Source organism: Sitophilus oryzae, unplaced genomic scaffold (assembly GCF_002938485.1).
Source record: "Sitophilus oryzae breed Bouriz unplaced genomic scaffold, Soryzae_2.0 scaffold_866_pilon_pilon, whole genome shotgun sequence".
In the NCBI taxonomy this organism is placed as follows: Eukaryota; Metazoa; Arthropoda; class Insecta; order Coleoptera; family Curculionidae; genus Sitophilus; species Sitophilus oryzae.
Window position 1 is genome coordinate 247,469 of NW_022147490.1, and position 25,648 is coordinate 273,116.

General features: G+C 34.1%; 1 protein-coding gene across 1 annotated transcript in view; it reads right to left on the reverse strand.

Annotated features, from left to right (window-relative positions):
* LOC115890474 (potassium/sodium hyperpolarization-activated cyclic nucleotide-gated channel 2-like) overlaps nucleotides 1-25,648 on the reverse strand; it is a 224,628-nt gene that overhangs the window by 152,428 nt on the left and 46,552 nt on the right. The window lies entirely within an intron of this gene.

Below are 25,648 nucleotides of genomic sequence, written 5' to 3' on the forward strand. Positions count from 1 at the left end.
CCTGTTAGAGATAATGCAAAATATTATTAGGTGATATTTGTTGGTTTATTTGTACTACGCAAAAAAAATGTATCTGTATTTGATATCAATTAAACTTTTAGTTACGTAACCTAGGGCGCGATTTTTAAATTCATTGTTGCCAACCAGGGACATATTCGGCGCCGTACTGACTAACTGGAATTTAAGTTTCGCGCTGGAGATTCAGGTGGTAGCTCTGCTGTAAAAAATGTGAAGTTGCCACATTTATTTATCTTTTTCCTGACATTGTCATTCGTTTTGACACTTTAGTTTTGTATTACGAGCTTTTGGTTTAAACGAATGGCATTGTGATAGTTTAAGCTTAAAAATGTTTACTAGCAGACCTTGCAGTCGAACATAGTTTTTTTTAGAACCTCTTCTTTAGCGCGAAATGTACAAGATAGCTTAATAGCTGTAAAAATTCATCGCAACTTTATTAGAATATTTTGAACCGGAGAGCATTCATTTTTGTTTCCTAAAATATTTTGATTAGAAGAAAATATCATTCCATTGCTGCCAAAAGTCACTAACTTACTTTTTATTACTTCCGAGAAAAATGCGTCTAAAGATGAATTGCATTGCATAAAGATGTTATAGTTAGTTTCGGTATTAAAATAAAACATAAATAGCCAGAAATCGTAGTTAATGACTTTTGCAATCGATTCTCCGATTCAAAACATAGTTAGTGATTGAATTTGGTTGTTCGGAAAAATGTTAGTTAGTGACTTTTGGCAGCAATAGGACGATATGTAAAAGTGGGTTTATTAGGTATGATCTTTATAACTTTTAATTACATAATATTTACATATACCGTGTGTTGCATCGTCGACTTGGACATAGGAAATCCGATGTAAATTTTAAAAATGACGAATAAGTTTTATATTCCATTTTATTTTACAGAAACATTTATTTGAAACTTTTTAAAGAACTCCTTAAAATGAAGCAAACTGTTCATTTTGAATGGTTTATACGAATTCATTCTTGAGTTGTTTGGTATGAAGTCTATACAGGGTGGCCCATCGAAAACGTTCCGCAAGGCATAACGGCCAGGGTATTTTTTTTTCAAAAAATCCAAAAACACGTCAATTTTGTTTGTGGGGGGACAACTTTTGCCCCAAAAATGACTGCAAAATCCTCAACCCTCTAAGCGGGGGTATCATCCCCCAACTTTTTTCAATGGGAAGGGGAGTCAAGTGGCGCCGCAATGAAAAGGGCGGTGCCATGTAAAATCTCTATATTTCCCCGCCTCGTTTTTGAAAATCGGTTGAGTCATTGAGAAAATATGAAGGATTGAAATTTGAAAAGTTTATTTAAACATTTATCAGAGGAAATGATAAGGATAAATTCCTTCGACCAATTTGCTGTTTTATCTTATTATTTCTAGATGTTTACGCATTTTTTCACTTGCCACAAGGTTGAACGATCAGGTGCGGTAGTTGCTAGATAGCTGTTCTGTGACTTGTGCGTTGAAGTTCTTCTCAATATCGTTAAACTGACCCACAATAGAATTTCCAAAAATACCAGCCCACACGTTCAATTTCTGAGGATTTTGTGTATGCACCTCGTGAAAAACCCTGGGGTTGTCCTCAGCCCAGTACCAACAGTTGTGCTGATTAACTACACCTTTCAAAAAGAAAGTACACTCATCCGAAAAACACACATTAAATAGAAAATTATTATCATTCGCCACTCGTTCACTCATAGTTTCAAAAAATTGCAAGCGACGATCAAAATCATCTTCGATGAGTTCTTGTACCAACTGAATTTTGTACGGGTGGGTTTTTTTTAATATCCTTTGGACACTTGTACGATTCACGCCGGTCTCATTGGCTAATTTTCTTGTACTCAACATACTATCCATGGCAACTTGGCCCAATACGAATACCTCCATAGCTTCATTTACTACAGGATTTCCCTCTGCCTCTTTTTATTCATAACAGAACCAGTTTCGCGAAATTTAGCTACTAACTCGCGAACAATTTTGCCATGGTTAGGATGGCGTTCATTGAATATCTGCGCAACCCCATATATTCATTATTTTTAAATAAAGTTCGATTATTTCCACTTTTTCTGCAAGTGAGTACACCATGATTGTTAAAAACTTTTGCAATTAGCCCATGTCTCTATAGTACTAGTTGACTAAAAAAATAAAATTGGTTCTTTTCAGAGCCGCAAAAGAAATGTTAAAAAAGAATAAAATAAAAGACGCAAACAATTTTGGGTTATTTATTCTGTTAAGTTTAATATTTAAAAACAAATTTGTTCGACACTGAAACGTTTAATGTGTTATAATTAAAGATAGAATCGTATATTTTATTCGATTTTTCATCTACGATAAAGTATTTTACAGCTTTCGACAGGTAAGATCAGTCAATAACGAATATCATATTGTGGTATTCGTTAAAATGCATCATATGGTAGTTAAGTTATAATAATATAACACACTTGTTCAAAAATATATAAGAAACAATACTCTCTCAAGAAGCAATGTGTTGGAGAGATATGCGAGTATACGGATCACTTTGATTATGTGTATGTAAAAAACAAATAACCTATCACAATTTGTGAAGTTGCAAGCTTCAAAAAAAGAAATAAAAAATCCAGGTCCATTGGTCCGCAAAAAAATATTTTATTATTAGTCCAAAAAACTAGTTATTGAGAAAAGATGTTCCATGATGCTAAAAATATTTTTAATTGCCTTGCTTTGTTAACATATACCACAGAGTGTTTCAAACTTTCACTAAAATATCAACATTTTGTTTTAATTGACCTTTGTATAATTGACAGACGGGAACTTTCATTTTCAATTTAGAAACAGATACTAAAAATTCAAATAACTTATCTACAAATTGCTTAAAAATCATCCAAATCGGCCCAAAATATTTTAAACTTCAATACACATCAAAATTTTAAGATGCTCGTTTTTCGTACCGGTGAGCGTGCATTAAACGGTTTCTATCAAACAATAGTATTGTTTTATTAGGAGTAAAAATCATATTTTTTGTGGCGAGGCTGTCCGTTGATGACATTACTACAGGCAAGGCACAAAAATTTATTTTTACTCACTCAGACAATCACGTCGCAAAAATTAATACTTTTGTGGCGTTTGGAAAAAAATGTTTTTAAATATTAAACTATACAGAATAAAAGCTGAAGTTATTTCTGTTTTTGTTTTATTCTTTTTCTTACTATTTCTTTGGTGGCTCTGAAAAGAGCCGATTTTTTTGAGCCTAGTCGACTACAGTCTATAGATGTGGAGTAGTCGTCTCCGCTTCTCCATGATCTTCCTCATCCTTGATGGATTCAGGAATCCACATCCACGTGCTATCTGCCGGACCATCAAAATCATACGGTAGTGTAGTTGGCACCCACCAGCTCGAAGAGTCAGGAAAATTTAACTCTTCGTCGTCGGTATCTTCTTCTGATTCCTCCGACTCGAAATCGCTTTCATCGTCTTGATAGCACTCGATTTCTTCCGACTGTGGTGATGCTGGTCGACCATCCCAGCTGACGGTTTCTGAATTAAAGACTGACTCGTTTTCTTCATAGTTGATTGAATCGGGAGATCCCGGTCTATTAACCCTTACGGTTTTTACACTAAATATGGACTCGGAATCGGACATTGCAGAAGTGGTATTAGAAGCGTTTAAGACAAAGCTAAGTAACCCTGATCAAGCTCTCCTTTTATAATGGGACTGTCTTGACTCCACCCCCACCAACCCTTCGCCCCCTCCTGTCTCCTCTCAAACCTCTGGCTCATTGACAGCTTTACACACAAGACCATCACGGAGAAGCGAGCACAACTAGCCCATGTCTCTATAGTCCTAGTTGACTAAACTCAATAAAATTGGTTCTTTTCAGAGCCACAAAAGAAATGTTAAAAAAAAAGAATAAAATAAAAGACGCAAACAATTTTGGGTTATTTATTCTGCTAAGTTTAATATTTAAAAACAAATTTGTTCGACACCGAAACGTTTAATGTGTTATAATTAAAGATAGAATCGTATGTTTTATTCGGTTTTTCATTTACAATAAAGTATTTTACAGCTTTCGACTGGTAAGATCAGTCAATAACGAATATCATATTGTGGTATTCGTTAAAATGCATCATAGGGTAGTTAAGTTATAATAATACAACACACTTGTTCAAAAATATATAAGAAACAATACTCTCTCAAGAAGCAATGTGTTGGAGAGATATGCGACTATACGGATCACTTTGATTATGTGTATGTAAAAAACAAGTAACCTATCATAATTTGTGAAGTTGCAAGCTTCAAAGAAAGAAATAAAAAATCCAGGAACACTATTAGTCCGTAAAAAAAGTAATTATTTTAATTATTAGTCCAAAAGACTAGCTATTGAAAAAAAATGTACCTTGTACCTAGATGATAAAATTATTTTTAATTTACATCCTTTGTTAACGTATTCCAGAAGGTGTTTCAATCTTTCACTAAAATATCAACATTTTGTTTTCCTTGGTATAATTGACAGACGGGAACTTTTATTTTCAATTTAGAAACAGATACTAAAAATTCAAATAACTTATCTACAAACTGCTTAAAAAATCATCCAAATCGGCCCACTAGAACAAAATATTTTAAACTTCAATACACATCAAAATTTTAAGATGCCCGTTTCAGGTGCCGGTGAGTGCATTAAACAGTTTGAATCGAACAATAGTATATTGTTTTATTAGGAGTAAAAATTAAACTTTTCGTGGCGAGGCTGTACGTTAATGACATTACAGGCAAGGCACAAAAATTTATTTTTACTCAGTCAGACAATCACGTCGCAAAAATTAATACTTTTGTGTCGTCTGGAAAAAAATGTTTTTAAATATTAAACTTTACAGAATAAATAACTGAAGTTTATTTCTGTTTTTGTTTTATTCTTTTTCTTACTATTTCTTTGGTGGCTCTGAAAAGAGCCGATTTTTTTGCGCCTAGTCGACTACTGTCTATAGATGTGGAGTAGTCGTCTCCGCTTCTCCATGATCTTCCTCATCCTTGATGGATTCAGGAATCCACATCCACGTGCTATCTGCCGGACTATCAAAATTGTCCGGTGGTGTAGTTGGCACCCACCAGCTCGAAGAGTCAGGAAAATTTAACTCTTCGTCGTCCGTATCTTCTTCTGATTCCTCCGACTCGAAATCGCTTTCATCGTCTTGATAGCACTGGGTTTCTTCCGACTGTGGTGAGGCTGGTCGACCATCCCAGCTGACCGTTTCTGAATTAAAGACCGACTCGTTTTCTTCAGAGTTGATTGAATCGGGCAATCCCGGTCTATTAACCCTTAAGGTCTCTACACTAAATATGGAGTCCGAATCGGACATTGTACAACTGGTATTAGAAGCGTTTAAGGCAAAACTAAGGAACCCTGATCAAGCTCTCCTTTTATAATGGGACTGTCTTGACTCCACCCCCACCAACCCACCGCCACCTCCTGTCTCTCTCTCTCTCAACCCTCTGGCTCATTGACAGCTTTATACACAAGACCATCACGGAGAAGCGAGCACAACTAGCCCATGTCTCTATAGTACTAGTTGTCTAAACTCAATAAAATTGGTTCTTTTCAGAGCCGCAAAAGAAATGTTAAAAAAAAAGAATAAAGTAAAAGACGCAAACAATTTTGGGTTATTTATTCTGTTAAGTTTAATATTTAAAAACGAATTTGTTCGACACCGAAACGTTTAATGTGTTATAATTAAAGATAGAATCGTATATTTTATTCGATTTTTCATTTACGATAAAGTATTTTACAGCTTTCGACTGGTAAGATCAGTCAATAACGAATATCACATTATTGTGGTATTCGTTAAAATGCATCATAGGGTAGTTAAGTTATAATAATGCAACACACTTGTTCAAAAATATATAACAAACAATACTCTCTCAAGAAGCAATGTGTTGGAGAGATATGCGAGTATACGGATCACTTTGATTATGTGTATGTAAAAAACAAGTACCCTAACATAATTTGTGATGTTGCAAGCTTCAAAAAAAGAAATAAAAAATCCAGGTCCATTAGTCCGTAAAAAATTTATTTTATTATTAGTCCAAAAAACTAGCTATTGAAAAAAGATGTTCCAAGATGATAAAAATATTTTTAATTGCTTTGCTTTGTTAACATATTCCACAGGGTGTTTCAAGCTTTCACAAAAATATCAACATTTTGTTTTCCTTCGTATAATTGACAGACGGGAACTTTCATTTTCAATTTAGAAACAGATACTAAAAATTCAAATAATTTATCTACAAATTGCTCAAAAATCATCCAAATCGGCCCACTAGAACAAAATATTTTAAACTTCAATACACATCAAAATTTTAAGATACCCGTTTTTCGTGCCGGTGAGTGTGCATTAAACAGTTTCTATCGAACAATAGTATTGTTTTATTAGGAGTAAAAATCATACTTTTTGTGGCGAGGCTGTACGTTGATGACATTACTACAGGCAAGGCACAAAAATTTATTTTTACTCACTCAGACAATCACGTCGCAAAAATTAATACTTTTGTGGCGTTTGGAAAAAAATGTTTTTAAATATTAAACTTTACAGAATAAATAACTGAAGTTTATTTCTGTTTTTGTTTTATTCCTTTCTTTACTATTTCTTTAGTGGCTCTGAAAAGAGCCGATTTTTTTGAGCCTAGTCGACTACTGTCTATAGATGTGGAGTAGTCGTCTCCGCTTCTCCATGGTCTTCCTCATCCTTGATGGATTCAGGAATCCACATCCACGTGCTATCTGCCGGACCATCAAAATTGTCCGGTGGTGTAGTTGGCACCGACCAGCTCGAAGAGTCAGGAAAATTGAACTCTTCGTCGTCCGTATCTTCTTCTGATTCCTCCGACTCGAAATCGCTTTCATCGTCTTGATAGTACTCGGTTTCTTCCGACTGTGGTGATGTTGGTCGACCATCCCAGCTGACGGTTTCTGAATTAAAGACCGACTCGTTTTCTTCAGAGTTGATTGAATCGGGAGATCCCGGTCGATTAACCCTTACGGTCTCTACACTAAATATGGATTCGGAATCTGACATCGTACAACTGGTATTAGAAGCGTTTAAGGCAAAACTAAGTAACCCTGATCGAGTTCTCCTTTTATAATGGGACTGTCTTGACTCCACCCCCACCAACCCTCCGCCCCCTCCTGTCCCTCTCTCAACCATCTGGCACATTGACAGCTTTACACACAAGACCATCACGGAGAAGTGAGCACAACTAGCCCATGTCTCTATAGTCCTAGTTGACTAAACTCAATAAAATTGGTTCTCTTCAGAGCCGCAAAAGAAATGTTAAAAAAAGGAATAAAATAAAAGACGAAAACAATTTTGGGTTATTTATTCTGTTAAGATTAATATTTAAAAACAAATTTGTTCGACACCAAAAGGTTTAATGTGTTATAATTAAAGATAGAATCGTATGTTTTATTCGATTTTTCATCTACGATAAAATATTATAAAGCTTTCGACTGGTAAGGTCAGTCAATAACGAATATCACATTATTGTAGTATCCGTTAAAATGCATCACAGGGTAGTTAAGTTATAATAATGCAGCACACTTTGCTATATATTTTTAGACAATATTGTTTGCTATATATTTTTAGACAACAATATTCTCACAAGAAGCAATGTGTTGGAGAGATATGCGAGTATACAGATCACTTTGATTATGTGTATGTAAAAAACAAGTAACCTATCATAATTTGTGAAGTTGCAAGCTTCAAAAAAAGAAATAAAAAATCCAGATCCATTAGGGAGTAAAAAAATTATTTTATTATTAGTCCAAAAAACTAGCTATTGAGAAAAGATGTTCCATGATGATAAAAATATTTTTAATTGCCTTGCTTTGTTAACATATTCCACAGGGTGTTTTAAACTTTCACTAAAATATCAACATTTTGTTTTCCTTTGTATAATTGACAGACGGGAACTTTCATTTTCAATTTAGAAACAGATACTAAAAATTCAAATAACTTATCTACAAATTGCTTAAAAATCATCCAAATCGGCCCAAAATATTTTAAACTTCAATACATATCAAAATTTTAAGATGCTCGTTTTTCGTACCGGTGAGCGTGCATTAAACGGTTTCTATCGAACAATAGTATTGTTTTATTAGGAGTAAAAATCGTACTTTTTGTGGCGAGGCTGTACGTTGATGACATTACTACAGGCAAGGCACAAAAATTTATTTTTACTCACTCAGACAATCACGTCGCAAAAATTAATGCTTTTGTGGCGTTTGGAAAAAAATGTTTTTAAATATTAAACTTTACAGAATAAATAACTGAAGTTTATTTCTGTTTTTGTTTTATTTTTTTTTCTTACTATTTCTTTGGTGGCTCTGAAAAGAGCCGATTTTTTTGAGCCTAGTCGACTACTGTCTATAGATGTGGAGTAGTCGTCTCCGCTTCTCCATGGTCTTCCTCATCCTTGATGGATTCAGGAATCCACATCCACGTGCTATCTGCCGGACCATCAAAATTGTCCGGTGGTGTAGTTGGCACCCACCAGCTCGAAGAGTCAGGAAAATTTAACTCTTCGTCGTCCGTATCTTCTTCTGATTCCTCCGACTCGAAATCGCTTTCATCGTCTTGATAGCACTCGGTTTCTTCCGACTGTGGTGATGCTGGTCGACCATCCCAGCTGACGGTTTCTGAATTAAAGACCGACTGGTTTTCTTCAGTGTTGATTGAATCGGGAGATCCCGGTCTATTAACCCTTACGGTCTCTACACTAAATATGGAGTCGGAATCGGACATTGTAGAACTGGTATTAGAAGCGTTTAAGGCAAAACTAAGTAACCCTGATCGAGTTCTCCTTTTATAATGGGACTGTCTTGACTCTACCCCCACCAACCCTCCGACCCCTCCTGTCACTCTCTCAACCCTCTGTCTCATTGACAGCTTTACACACAAGACCATCACAAAGAAGTGAGCACAACTAGCCCATGTCTCTATAGTTCTAGTTGACTAAACTCAATAAAATTGATTCTTTTCAGAGCCGCAAAAGAAATGTTAAAAAAAGGAATAAAATAAAAGACCCAAACAATTTTGGGTTATTTATTCTGTTAAGTTTAATATTTAAAAACGAATTTGTTCGAAACCGAAACCTTTAATGTGTTATAATTTAAGATAGAATCGTATATTTTATTCAATTTTTCATTTACGATAAAGTATTTTACAGCTTTCGACTGGTAAGATCAGTCAATAACGAAATCACATTATTGTGATATTCGGTAAAATGCATCATAGGGTAGTTAAGTTATAATAGTGCAACACACTTGTTCAAAAATATATAACAAACAATACTCTCACAAGAAACAATGTGTTGGAGAGATATGCGAGTATACGGATCACTTTGATTATGTGTATGTAAAAAACAAGTAACCTATCATAATTTGTGAAGTTGCAAGCTTCAAAATAAGAAATAAAAAATCCAGGTCGTTTCCCCTCTCACGGATACCCCGTAGCTACAGAACGGACAGACGTACTGTATATTTGCAATACAGTTGCAAAAAATTATATTACACGATTCTATCTTTAGTTATAATTCGTTAAACGGGATGATTTTATTATTTTTTTTTAAATAATTTTGTGGCTCTGAAAAGAACCGTTTTTTTTAAGTCTAGTAGATTAATAATTATAGATATGGAGTAGTTGTCCCTCCTTAGAAAAAATCGCTTAGGTCTTCTTCGAAATACTCGCTTTCTTCTGCTTCTGACGTAATTGAAACAGGTGAATCCGGTCGACCAACCCTTACTTCTGAAGTAGTGGAGTGTGGCGATTCTGGTCCACCATCCCAACTTACTGACTCTAAACTAGACAACGAATCGTTTGCTTCTGACGTGATTGAAACAGGTGAATCTGGTTGACCAAACCTTACTATTGCAGTGGTTGAGTGTGGCGATTCTGGTCGATCATCCCAACTTAAAGTCTCTAAGCTAAGCACCGAATCATTTGCTTCTGACGTGATTGACACAGGTGAATCCGGTCGACCAACACTTACATCTGAAGTTGTTGAGTGTGGCGATTCTGATCGACCATCCCAACTTACTGACTCTAAACTAGACAACGAATCGTTTGCTTCTGACGTGATTGAAACAGGTGAATCTGGTTGACCAAAACTTACTATTGCAGTGGTTGAGTGTGGCGATTCTGGTCGATCATCCCAACTTAAAGTCTCTAAGCTAAGCACCGAATCATTTGCTTCTGACGTGATTGACACAGGTGAACCCGGCCGACCAACACTTACGGTCTCTACACTATATACGGACTCGGAATCTGACATAGTAGATCAATTACTCGAAGCGTTTAAGGCAAAACTAAATAACCCTGATCGAGTTCTCCTTTTATAATGGGACTGTCTTGACTCCACCCCCACCAACCCTCCGCCCCCTCCTGTCCCTCTCTCAACCCTCTGGCTCATTGACAGCTTTACACACAAGACCATCACGGAGAAGTGAGCACAACTAGCCCATGTCTCTATAGTCCTAGTTGACTAAACTCAATAAAATTGGTTCTTTTCAGAGCCGCAAAAGTAATGTTAAAAAAAAAGGAATAAAATAAAAGATGCAAACAATTTTGGGTTATTTATTCTGCTAAGTTTAATATTTAAAAACAAATTTGTTCGACACCGAAACGCTTAATGTGTTATTATTAAAGATAGAATCGTATGTTTTATTCGATTTTTCATTTACGATAAAGTATTTTACAGCTTTCGACTGGTAAGATCAGTCAATAACAAATATCACATTATTGTAGTATCCGTTAAAATGCATCACAGAGTAGTTAAGTTATAATAATGCAGCACACTTGTCTAAAAATATATAGCAAACAATATTCTCACCAGAAGCAATGTGTTGGAGAGATATGCGAGTATACGGATCACTTTGATTATGTGTATGTAAAAAACAAGTAACCTATCATAATTTGTGAAGTTGCAAGCTTCAAAAAAAAGAAATAAAAAATCCAGGTCCATTAGTCCGTAAAAAAATATTTTATTATTAGTCCAAAAAACTAGCTATTGAGAAAAGATGTTCCAAGATGATAATTTAATTAAATAATTATAAAATATTTTTAATTGCCTTGCTTTGTTAACATATTCCACAGGGTGTTTCAAGCTTTCACTATAATATCAACATTTTGTTTTCCTTCGTATAATTGACAGACGAGAACTTTCATTTTCAAGTTAGAAACAGATACTAAAAATTCAAATAACGTATCTACAAACTGCTTAAAAAATCATCCAAAACGGCCCACTAGAACAAAATATTTTAAACTTCAATACACATCAAAATTTTAAGATGCCCGTTTTTCGTGCCGGTGAGTGTGCATTAAACGGTTTCTATGGAACAATAGTATTGTTTTATTAGGAGCAAAAATCATACTTTTTGTGGCGAGGCTGTACGTTGATGACATTACTACAAGCAAGGCACAAAAATTTATTTTTACTCACTCAGACAATCACGTCGCAAAAATTAATACTTTTGTGGCGTTTGGAAAAAAATGTTTTTAAATATTAAACTTTACAGAACAAATAACAGAAGTTTATTTCTGTTTTTGTTTTATTCCTTTCTTTACTATTTCTTTAGTGGCTAGCCGATTTTTTTGAGTCTAGTCCACTACTGTCTATAGATGTGGAGTAGTCGTCTCCGCTTCTCCATGATCTTCCTCATCCTTGATGGATTCAGGAATCCACATCCACATGCTATCTGCCGGACCACCAAAATCATCCGGTGGTGTAGTTGGCACCCACCAGCTCGAAAAGTCAGGAAAATTGAACTCTTCGTCGTCCGTATCTTCTTCTGATTCCCCCGACTCGAAATCGCTTTCATCGTCTTGATAGCACTCGGTTTCTTCCGACTGTGGTGATGCTGGTCGACCATCCCAGCTGACGGTTTCTGAATTAAAGACCGACTCGTTTTCTTCAGAGTTGATTGAATCGTGAGATCCCGGTCTATTAATCCTTACGGTTTCTACACTAAATATGGACTCGGAATCGGACATTGCAGAAGTGGTATTAGAAGCGTTTAAGGCAAAACTAAGTAACCCTGATCAAGCTCTCCTTTTATAATGGGACTGTCTTGACTCCACCCCCACCAACCCTTCGCCCCCTCCTGTCTCCTCTCAACCCTCTGGCTCATTGACAGCTTTACACACAAGACCATCACAGAGAAGCGAGCACAGCTAGCCCATGTCTCTATAGTACTAGTTGACTAAACTCAATAAAATTGGTTCTTTTCAGAGCCGCAAAAGAAATGTAAAAAAAAAGAATAAAATAAAAGACGCAAACAATTTTGGGTTATTTATTCTGTTAAGTTTAATATTTAAAAACAAATTTGTTCGACACCGAAACGTTTAATGTGTTATAATTAAAGATAGAATCGTATATTTTATTCGATTCTTTTATCTACGATAAAGTATTTTACAGCTTTCGACTGGTAAGATCAGTCAATAACGAATATCATATTGTGGTATTCGTTAAAATGCATCATAGGGTAGTTAAGTTATAATAATACAACACATTTGTTCAAAAATATATAAGAAACAATACTCTCTCAAGAAGCCATGTGCTGGAGAGATATGCGAGTATACGGATCACTTTGATTATGTGTATGTAAAAAAAAAGTAACCTATCATAATTTGTGAAGTTGCAAGCTTCAAAGAAAGAAATAAAAAATCCAGGAACACTATTAGTCCGTAAAAAAGTAATTATTTTAATTATTAATCCAAAAGACTAGCTATTAAAAAAAAATGTACCTTGTACCTAGATGATGAAATTATTTTTAATTTACTTCCTTTGTTAACGTATTCCAGAAGGTGTTTCAATCTTTCACTAAAATATCAACATTTTGTTTTCCTTCGTATAATTGACAGACGGGAACTTTCATTTTCAAGTTAGAAACAGATACTAAAAATTCAAATAACTTATCTACAAATTGTTTAAAAATCATCCAAATCGGCCCAAAAAAAAAAATATTTTAAACTTCAATACACATCGAAATTTTAAGATGCCCGTTTTTCGTGCCGGTGAGTGTGCATTAAACGGTTTATATGGAACAATAGTATTGTTTTATTAGGAGCAAAAATCATACTTTTTGTGGCGAAGCTGTACGTTGATGACATTACTACAAGCAAGGCACAAAAATTTATTTTTACTCACTCAGACAATCACGTCGCAAAAATTAATACTTTTGTGGCGTTTGGAAAAAAATGTTTTTAAATATTAAATTTTACAGAGTAAATAACTGAAGTTTATTTCTGTTTTTGTTTTATTCCTTTCTTTTACTATTTCTTTAGTGGCTCTGAAAAGAGCCGATTCTTTTGAGCCTAGTCGACTACTGTCTATAGATGTGGAGTAGTCGTCTCCGCTTCTCCATGATCTTCCTCATCCTTGATGGATTCAGGAATCCACATTATTTATTCTGTTAAGTTTAATATTTAAAAACAAATTTGTTCGACACCGAAACGTTTAATGTGTTATTATTAAAGATAGAATCGTATGTTTTATTCGATTTTTCATATACGATAAAGTATTTTACAGCTTTCGACTGGTAATATCAGTCAATAACGAATATCACATTATTATAGTATTTGTTAAAATGCATCATAGGGTAGCTAAGTTATAACAATGCAACACACTTGTTCAAAAATATATAACAAACAATACTCTCTCAAGAAACAATGTGTTGGAGAAATATGCGACTATACGGATCACTTTGATTAAGTGTATGTAAAAAACAAGTAACCTATCATAATTTGTGAAGTTGCAAGCTTCAAAGAAAGAAATAAAAAATCCAGGAACACTATTAGTCCGTAAAAAAAGTAACTATTTTAATTATTAGTCCAAAAGACTAGCTATTGAAAAAAAATGTACCTTGTACCTAGATGATAAAATTATTTTTAATTTACTTCCTTTGTTAACGTATTCCAGAAGGTGTTTCAATCTTTCACTAAAATATCAACATTTTGTTTTCCTTGGTATAATTGACAGACGGGAACTTTTATTTTCAATTTAGAAACAGATACTAAAAATTCAAATAACGTATCTACAAACTGCTTAAAAAATCATCCAAATCGGCCCACTAGAACAAAATATTTTAAACTTCAATACACATCAAAATTTTAAGATGCCCGTTTTTCGTGCCGTGAGTGTGCATTAAATGGTTTCTATCGAACAATAGTATTGTTTTATTAGGAGTAAAAATCATACTTTTTGTGGCGTGGCTGTACGTTGATGACATTACTACAGGCAAGGCACAAAAATTTATTTTTACTCACTCAGACAATCACGTCGCAAAACTTAATACTTTTGTGGCGTTTGGAAAAAAATGTGTTTAAATATTAAACTTTACAGAATAAATAACTGAAGTTTATTTCTGTTTTTGTTTTATTCCTTTTCTTACCATTTCTTTGGTGGCTCTGAAAAGAGCCGATTTTTTAAGCCTAGTCGACTACTGTCTATAGATGTGGAGTAGTCGTCTCCACTTCTCCATGATCTTCCTCATCCTTCCGGTCGACCAACCCTTACTTCTGAAGTAGTGGAGTGTGGCGATTCTGGTCCACCACCCCAACTTACTGACTCTAAACTAGACAACGAATCGTTTGCTTCTGACGTGTTTGAAACAGGTGAATCTGGTTGACCAAACCTTACTTTTGCAGTGGTTGAGTGTGGCGATTCTGGTCGATCATCCCAACTTAAAGTCTCTAAGCTAAGCACCGAATCATTTGCTTCTGACGTGATTGACACAGGTGAATCCGGCCGACCAACACTTACGGTCTCTACACTATATACGGACTCGGAATCTGACATAGTAGATCAATTACTCGAAGCGTTTAAGGTAAAACTAACTAACCCTGATCGAGCTCTCCTTTTATAATGGGACTGTCTTGACTCCACCCCCACTAACCCTCCGCCCCCTCCTGTCTCTCTCACAACTCTCTGGCTCATTGACAGCTTTACACACAAGACCAGCACTGAGAAGCCAGCACAACTAGCCCATGTCTCTATAGTACTGGTTGACTAAACTAAATAAAATTGGTTCTTTTCAGAGCCGCAAAAGAAATGTTAAAAAAAGAATAAAATAAAAGACGCAAACAATTTTGGGTTATTTATTCTGTTAAGTTTAATATTTAAAAACAAATTTGTTCGACACCGAAACGTTTAATGTGTTATAATTAAAGATAGAATCGTATATTTTATTTCGTATCTTCTTCTGATTCCTCCGACTCGAAATCGCTCTCGTCGTCTTGATAGCACTCGGTTTCTTCCGACTGTGGTGATGCTGGTCGACCATCCCAGCTGACGGTTTCTGAATTAAAGACCGACTCGTTTTCGTCAGAGTTGATTGAATCGGGCGATCCCGGTCGATTAACCCTTACGGTCTCTACACTAAATATGGACTCGGAATCGGACATTGTACAACTGGTATTAGAAGCGTTTAAGGCAAAACTAAGTAACGCTGATCGAATTCTCCTTTTATAATGGAGCTGTCTTGACTCCACCCCCACCAACCCTCCGCCCCCTCCTGTCCCTCTCTCAACCCTCTGGCTCATTGACAGCTTTACACACAAGACCATCACGGAGAAGTGAGCACAACTAGCCCATGTCTCTATAGTCCTAGTTGACTAAACTCAATAAAATTGGTTCTTTTCAGAGCCGCAAAAGAAATGTTAAAAAAAAAGGAATAAAATAAAAGACGCAAACAATTTTGGGTTATTTATTCTGTTAAGTTTAATATTTAAAAACAAATTTGTTCGACACCGAAACGTTTAATGTGTTATTATTAAAGATAGAATCGTATGTTTTATTCGATTTTTCATATACGATAAAGTATTTTACAGCTTTCGACTGGTAAGATCAGTCAATAACGAATATCACATTATTATAGTATTTGTTAAAATGCATCATAGGGTAGCTAAGTTATAATAATGCAACACACTTGTTCAAAAATATATAACAAACAATACTCTCTCAAGAAACAATGTGTTGGAGAAATATGCGACTATACGGATCACTTTGATTATGTGTATGTAAAAAACAAGTAACCTATCATAATTTGTGAAGTTGCAAGCTTCAAAGAAAAAAAGAAAAAATCCAGGAACACTATTAGTCCGTAAAAAAGTAATTATTTTAATTATTAGTCCAAAAGACTAGCTATTAAAAAAAAATGTACCTTGTACCTAGATGATGAAATTATTTTTAATTTACTTCCTTTGTTAACGTATTCCAGAAGGTGTTTCAATCTTTCATTAAAATATCAACATTTTGTTTTCCTTCGTATAATTGACAGACGGGAACTTTCATTTTCAAGTTAGAAACAGATACTAAAAATTCAAATAACTTATCTACAAATTGTTTAAAAATCATCCAAATCGGCCCACTAGAACAAAATATTTTAAACTTCAATACACATCAAAATTTTAAGATGCCTGTTTTTCGTGCCGGTGAGTGTGCATTAAACGGTTTCTATCGAACAATAGTATTGTTTTATTAGGAGCAAAAATCATACTTTTTGTGGCGAAGCAGTACGTTGATGACATTACTACAAGCAAGGCACAAAAATTTATTTTTACTCACTCAGACCATCACGTCGCAAAAATTAATACTTTTGTGGCGTTTGGAAAAATGTTTTAAATATTAAACTTTACAGAATAAATAACTGAAGTTTATTTCTGTTTTTGTTTTATTCCTTTCTTTTACTATTTCTTTAGTGGCTCTGAAAAGAGCCGATTTTTTTGAGCCTAGTCGACTACTGTCTATAGATGTGGAGTAGTCGTCTCCGCTTCTCCATGGTCTTCCTCATCTTTGATGGATTCAGGAATCCACATCCACGTGCTATCTGCCGGACCATCAAAATCATCCGGTGGTGTAGTTGGCATCCACCAGCTCGAAAAGTCAGGAAAATTGAACTCTTCGTCGTCCCTATCTTCTTCTGATTCCTCCGACTCGAAATCGCTTTCATCGTCTTGATAGCACTCGGTTTCTTCCGACTGTGGTGATGCTGGTCGACCATCCCAGCTGACGGTTTCTGAATTAAAGACCGACTCGTTTTCTTCAGAGTTGATTGAATCGTGAGATCCCGGTCTATTAACCCTTACGGTTTCTACACTAAATATGGACTCGGAATCGGACATTGCAGAAGTGGTATTAGAAACGTTTAAGGCAAAACTAAGTAATCCTGATCAAGCTCTCCTTTTATAATGGGACTGTCTTGACTCCACCCCCACCAACCCTTCGCCCCCTCCTGTCTCCTCTCAACCCTCTGGCTCATTGACAGCTTTACACACAAGACCATCACGGAGAAGCGAGCACAGCTAGCCCATGTCTCTATAGTACTAGTTGACTAAACTCAATAAAATTGGTTCTTTTCAGAGCCGCAAAAGAAATGTTGTTAAAAAAAAAGAATAAAATAAAAGACGCAAACAATGTTGGGTTATTTATTCTGCTAAGTTTAATATTTAAAAACAAATTTGTTCGACACCGAAACGTTTAATGTGTTATAATTAAAGATAGAATCGTATGTTATATTCGATTTTTCATCTACAATAAAGTATTTTACAGCTTTCGACTGGTAAGATCAGTCAATAACGAATATCATATTGTGGTATTCGTTAAAATGCATCATAGGGTAGTTAAGTTATAATAATACAACACATTTGTTCAAAAATATATAAGAAACAATACTCTCTCAAGAAGCAATGTGTTGGAGAGATATGCGAGTATACGGATCACTTTGATTATGTGTATGTAAAAACAAGTAACCTATCATAATTTGTGAAGTTGCAAGCTTCAAAGAAAAAATAAAAATCCAGGAACACTATTAGTCCGTAAAAAAGTAATTATTTTAATTATTAGTCCAAAAGACTAGCTATTAAAAAAAAATGTACCTTGTACCTAGATGATGAAATTATTTTTAATTTACTTCCTTTGTTAGCGTATTCCAGAAGGTGTTTCAATCTTTCACTAAAATATCAACATTTTGTTTTCCTTCGTATAATTGACAGACGGGAACTTTCATTTTCAAGTTAGAAACAGATACTAAAAATTCAAATAACTTATCTACAAATTGTTTAAAAATCATCCAAATCGGCCCACTAGAACAAAATATTTTAAACTACAATACACATCGAAATTTTAAGATGCCCGTTTTTCGTGCCGGTGAGTGTGCATTAAACGGTTTCTATCGAACAATAGTATTGTTTTATTAGGAGCAAAAATCATACTTTTTGTGGCGAAGCTGTACGTTGATGACATTACTACAAGCAAGGCACAAAAATTTATTTTTACTCACTCAGACAATCACGTCGCAAAAATTAATACTTTTGTGGCGTTTGAAAAAAATGTTTTAAATATTAAACTTTACAGAATAAATAACTGAAGTTTATTTCTGTTTTTGTTTTATTCCTTTCTTTTACTATTTCTTTAGTGGCTCTGAAAAGAGCCGATTTTTTTGAGCCTAGTCGACTACTGTCTATAGATGTGGAGTAGTCGTCTCCGCTTCTCCATGGTCTTCCTCATCTTTGATGGATTCAGGAATCCACATCCACGTGCTATCTGCCGGACCATCAAAATCATACGGTAGTGTAGTTGGCACCCACCAGCTCGAAGAGTCAGGAAAATTTAACTCTTCGTCGTCCGAATCTTCTTCTGATTCCTCCGACTCGAAATCGCTTTCATCGTCTTGATAGCACTCGGTTTCTTCCGACTGTGGTGATGTTGGTCGACCATCCCAGCTGACGGTTTCTGAATTAAAGACCGACTCGTTTTCTTCAGAGTTGATTGAATCGGGAGATCCCGGTCGATTAACCCTTACGGTCTCTACACTAAATATGGATTCGGAATCTGACATCGTACAACTGGTATTAGAAGCGATTAAGGCAAAACTAAGTAACCCTGATCGAGTTCTCCTTTTATAATGGGACTGTCTTGACTCCACCCCCACCAACCCTTCGCCCCCTCCTGTCTCCTCTCAACCCTCTGGCTCATTGACAGCTTTACACACAAGACCATCACGGAGAAGCGAGCACAGCTAGCCCATGTCTCTATAGTACTAGTTGACTAAACTCAATAAAATTGGTTCTTTTCAGAGCCGCAAAAGAAATGTTAAAAAAAAAGAATAAAATAAAAGACGCAAACAATTTTGGGTTATTTATTCTGTTAAGTTTAATATTTAAAAACAAATTTGTTCGACACCGAAACGTTTAATGTGTTATAATTAAAGATAGAATCGTATGTTTTATTCGATTTTTCATCTACAATAAAGTATTTTACAGCTGTCGACTGGTAAGATCAGTCAATAACGAATATCATATTGTGGTATTCGTTAAAATGCATCATAGGGTAGTTAAGTTATAATAATACAACACATTTGTTCAAAAATATATAAGAAACAATACTCTCTCAAGAAGCAATGTGTTGGAGAGATATGCGAGTATACGGATCACTTTGATTATGTGTATGTAAAAAACAAGTAACCTATCATAATTTGTGAAGTTGCAAGCTTCAAAGAAAGAAATAAAAAATCCAGGAACACTATTAGTCCGTAAAAAAGTAATTATTTTAATTATTAGTCCAAAAGACTAGCTATTAAAAAAAAATGTACCTTGTACCTAGATGATGAAATTATTTTTAATTTACTTCCTTTGTTAACGTATTCCAGAAGGTGTTTCAATCTTTCACTAAAATATCAACATTTTGTTTTCCTTCGTATAATTGACAGACGGGAACTTTCATTTTCAAGTTAGAAACAGATACTAAAAATTCAAATAACTTATCTACAAATTGTTTAAAAATCATCCAAATCGGCCCACTAGAACAAAATATTTTAAACTTCAATACACATCAAAATTTTAAGATGCCCGTTTTTCGTGCCGGTGAGTGTGCATTAAACGGTTTCTATCGAACAATAGTATTGTTTTATTAGGAGCAAAAATCATACTTTTTGTGGCGAAGCTGTACGTTGATGACATTACTACAAGCAAGGCACAAAAATTTATTTTTACTCACTCAGACCATCACGTCGCAAAAATTAATACTTTTGTGGCGTTTGGAAAAAAATGTTTTTAAATATTAAACTTTACAGAATAAATAACTGAAGTTTATTTCTGTTTTTGTTTTATTCCTTTCTTTTACTATTTCTTTAGTGGCTCTGAAAAGAGCCGATTTTTTTGAGCCTAGTCGACTACTGTCTATAGATGTGGAGTAGTCGTCTCCGCTTCTCCATGGTCTTCCTCATCTTTGATGGATTCAGGAATCCACATCCACGTGCTATCTGCCGGACCATCAAAATTGTCCGGTGGTGTAGTTGGCACCCACCAGCTCGAAGAGTCAGGAAAATTTAACTCTTCTTCGTCCGAATCTTCTTCTGATTCCTCCGACTCGAAATCGCTTTCATCGTCTTGATAGCACTCGGTTTCTTCCGACTGTGGTGATGTTGGTCGACCATCCCAGCTGACGGTTTCTGAATTAAAGACCGACTCGTTTTCTTCAGAGTTGATTGAATCGGGAGATCCCGGTCGATTAACCCTTACGGTCTCTACACTAAATATGGATTCGGAATCTGACATCGTACAACTGGTATTAGAAGCGATTAAGGCAAAACTAAGTAACCCTGATCGAGTTCTCCTTTTATAATGGGACTGTCTTGACTCCACCCCCACCAACCACCCTCCGCCCCCTCCTGTCCCTCTCTCAACCCTCTGGCTCATTGACAGCTTTACACACAAGACCATCACGGAGAAGTGAGCACAACTAGCCCATGTCTCTATAGTCCTAGTTGACTAAACTCAATAAAATTGGTTCTTTTCAGAGCCGCAAAAGAAATGTTAAAAAAAAAGGAATAAAATAAAAGACGCAAACAATTTTGGGTTATTTATTCTGTTAAGTTTAATATTTAAAAACAAATTTGTTCGACACCGAAACGTTTAATGTGTTATAATTAAAGATAGAATCGTATGTTTTATTCGATTTTTCATCTACTATAAAATATTATAAAACTTTCGACTGGTGAGATCAGTCAATAACGAATATCACATTATTGTAGTATCGTTAAAATACATCACAGAGTAGTTAAGTTATAATAATGCAGCATACTTGTTCAAAAACGCAAACAATGTTCCGTTATTTATTCTGTTAAGTTAAATATTTAAAAACAAAACGTTTAATGTGTTATAACTAAAGATTGAATCGTATAATATTTTAAAGTACACTTTTCGGTCTTTCGGACATCTACTATCTTAAAATTGAAAAAAAATACAAGAGAAAAAAAACGGGATAGATACAGTGGTTCTCAAAATTTAGGCATATAATCATTTTTTTTTTAATTTCAAAGTAAAACAGCTCGGATATTTTGGACTGATTTGAAAAACGGCAAAGAGAAAATATTTGTACTTATTTAAGTCTTACCCTCTATATTGTCAAAGATAAACCGATAAAAACCTTTAGTTCGTGAACTAAATGTAATGAATGTCATAGCTTTGTATTTACAGGGAGTCTCATTTTGGTTGAAATCGTAGGTTATTTCCGTTATTTGTAAAGAAAGAAGGACGCGGTTTGCACAAACCTGTGCCACTTTTTTGTCAAACGGAAGATTCCGTAAACAAAATTTTCATAGCCCTCTTCGTTTCTGAGCTACAGGGTCTTTTAGTCTTTTTGAAATTTGGGACACCTCGTGTATTTCTGTTATTGTTAAATGTATCGAGAAGGTGCAAACTGTTTGCTGCAGAACTCTTTACGTAGAATACAGAAGCGTAGCTCTGTTATTCTACGAAAATAATATTTTTAAAGATATGTACTAAAGTTATGTTTTCTTAAATGGAACACCCTGTATATTTATAAATTATATGATCTGCCTTGTCGTAAGCTTCTCAAAAATATATATCACTCTATATTTGTTTTCACAATTTACTGTAATATTTAAAAAATATATTCAAAGATGATATTTATTATACCATATGATGGGCCTCTCTGATTCCCGGATTTCTGATTTTGGGGATTTTTGAAATATGAAATATATCGTGACAACTAACACAATGTTGAACACCTGGCCCGTATGAAAGTTTTAGTAGCCCGTATTTTTTTTGTAGCTTGATTATTTTTGGAGATAGCGTCCAGTTCATGAACAAATTAGGGTAGTTTTCAATGTTACTCTTTTTTCAGCAAATTCACCGTAAAAACTCGTTCAAAATAAGAGTACATATACCTTTACCTTATGAACTATATTCTGATGACGACGACTTTACTTCATACGAAGCAACGAAAGAAACCAACAATAAATCTGAGGAGCCAACGCCAGGTCCATCACACAAAAGAAGACGATACAAATAAAAAAAAATCATAATATTCATTCACTTGATGAATTCCATGTTTCGTTTTGGGGAAATAAATACATATCACAGAGAAGTTTGCTTGTAACTTTAATATGAACACCATTTGATTTTAAGTTGGTAAATTTGTAGAACTAAACAAAAATTATGAAACTACCTCAATTTGTTCATGAACTGGACGCTATCTCCAAAAATAATCAAGCTACAAAAAAAATTCATGAGGAAAAGTTGCTTGTCCATTTATTATGAACAACTTTCATACGGGTCAATTTGCTGTAAAACAAACTTTTTGAAAACCATCCGAAAGGACTCATGTAACGGCCGCTAAGTCCGGAAATAATAAACTTATAAAAAAATTCATTAGGCGAACTTATAGAGAATGTTCCTCTGTACAATTTGCGTCTAATTATTTTGTTGTAGTACAGTTTTAAAAAACCACCCCTATTGCGCAAAAACCGCAAGGGGAAAATTTCCGATTTTGTTAATTTTACACTCAGAAGACAGTCGCTGACAAACTCTGAAAAAATCAGCTTGCCCGTAATGTTTTTATTTTCAAATGACAATTTTATTGGTTTGGTTTACCTTTTATACTCCAAAAAACAATAAACTCAACACATTAGAAGCTATAGAAATTGAAAAACATACTAATGACCTGACAATAAAACTCCTAAACAAACAATTAGGTTTACGACAGTCTACGCTTTTAGGACTGTTTTGAAAATGGCAAAAAAACATAGCATTTAAAACCTCACAAATGTCACCATTATTAAAATTTAATGGCTACATTGATATGATAATACAACTAATGTGTGATAATGTATACTATAAATATAAATAATGTACTGGAAGCGGAACTTAGGCGCACAGTTAGCCTGGGCCAAGATGTAAAGAAAAAAAATATATAAACTTTGCGTACTTTATTTTTTAAATGCCGATACCACTGGCTCCAAAAAAATATCAAAATTAAAATCGCCGACGTACAATTGGGGTCTCTACACAAATTTAAAAAAAAAACTTTTTCAACCAAAGTAAAAAGCGCGCAAAAAGTTTTGTTAATAATAAATAACGACCATTACCACCAAAAGGTATGCTTACTGTTGCCCCCCTCCCTGTTTCTAAATCCAGGAGGTTGGGTCTCTGCAAACAAATTTAAATAAAAATAGACTTTAATCTAATGGAAAAAGCAAAAAAAAATCTTTTTTTTTTCTAATATTTTAGTGATAAAATTTTACTTTATGATCATAAGTATCAGTAAACAAGTAAAACTACAAGCTTAAAAGTGTTTACTAGCAGACCTTGTAGTCGAACATTGTTCTTTTTAGGACCTCTTTTAGTGCGAAGTGGTACAAGATAACTAATAATAACTAATAAAAACTTATCGAATCATTATTAGAATATTTTGAACGGGAAAACGGCAGTAATAGCCCTTTATGCCCCGTAAGTACTGTTAAGAAGGTGAATTTTGTTGGTGTAAATAATGACTGTTTATATATTTATAATTAATTTATTTTTCTTTCCTAATATATTTTGATTAAAAGAAAATATATAAAAGTGGGCAACGCCGCGCCGGTCAAGCTTAATCACGTGACTAAAAGTTAATTTGGTATGAACTGTAGCTAAGAACGGTTTGAATTATTTATAAAAAAAAACATTTTTTATGTTTTTAAAAAAATACAAAATTGAGAACAAAATTGAGTCCGATTATGATATTAAACAATCGGGCTGTTATTAAATTAACTGTTTCACGGATGGCTAAATTCGCAAATAAAAATAAACACAATGCTGCCCAAATTCATATTATCCATTTAACGTCTGTACAATTTGCGAATAAATTTCGGAAACGTCCATTTAAAATGAACTGATGGATTTGAAGCTAATAGATATGTGCTGGAAAATAATCTCACAAATAATATCATATTTGTATATTGTTCATTGGATGAAAACGGTGTTGATAGGCATATTGTTTTATGGAATTTTTGTTGTGAAACTATTATTAAAGTTATTTTTATAACTTTTATAGCAAGTTTTTATAATTCTAATTATACAGGGTGAGTCTTAAATAAGTGCAAATATTTTCAGGGCTGGTAGATCTCGATAAGAAACATACTTTCTCTTTACCGTATTATTTACGATAAAGATACGTAGGATTACGTAATAAGTCCAAAATAATCGAAATATTTTACTTTGAATACTTGAAAATAATATCAAACTATTAAGTAATCAGTCATGAAAAAATTAACATGAACAAAAGTAAAGAAAAAAGTATAGGTAACTTAAATTTCACAACAAGTAACATAAACCAACTTAACTGAATTTGAGACAAAAGCCCTAAAATATATTGAATTAAAAATACAAATATCTATTAAAACATAACATAATAAATATTATAGGAACTTCAAAAAAGAACAATAAGAAATAGCATCGTTATTTATTTAAAAGAATTTGATTTCAACCGCTAGGAAGTATCAAAGGACTTCCTCACGTAACAAAAAAATATTTTTATAATTATTGTTACCGAGGCCCGGTTCTACGATGACCAAAAAGATCTGAACCCTAATTGGTAATATTAATTAGAGTTTCGGGAACCGTACTAAAATATTTTCGTTCAATGATTGTGGAGTTCGTCAATTAGCGAGCAAGGTTTACTCCCAAAAGTAAAAGCGATAAAAAAAATTGAGTTTCAAATGAAAATAATATAACATCAACCAACCTCGAAACCAACTTAACTAAATTTGAAAAAAAAACTTAAAATTTTCAATTAAAGATGCTAATGCCTATAAAAACGTAACACAAAAAAATATAACTAACACATTTAGCAATATTATACTAAATAATAAAATACCATATTTAAACTTCAATAATTGCTAATAAACATTATAGAAACTTCAAAATAACTTCAGAATTAAATTTAAAATATTTCTAAGTGTTGCTCGAGCACTAATCACAGAAAGTTTACTAGAGAATCATGAGTTTATATTATTATAGCCCGGTCAAGTTAGACCAAAAAATAAGAGTAATGGTACATGAATTTACAACAAGCTGAAAATACGTGTAATCGTTGAAAACGTAATTAAAAATAACGTTTTAAAATTCCAAATCATTCCGGTGACTGGAAAAAAAATTATGCGAGGTCAAAGGTCAGAAATCTAAAAAAAATGTTTTTTGCGATTTTCAGCAAAACGGCAAGTTTTATTATAAAATTACCTCAGACAAAAATTATAGACCATAAAATTCTCTATAAAAATGTATAAATACTTTTTTCCTTAGAGCCACTGTTTCTGAGATATAACG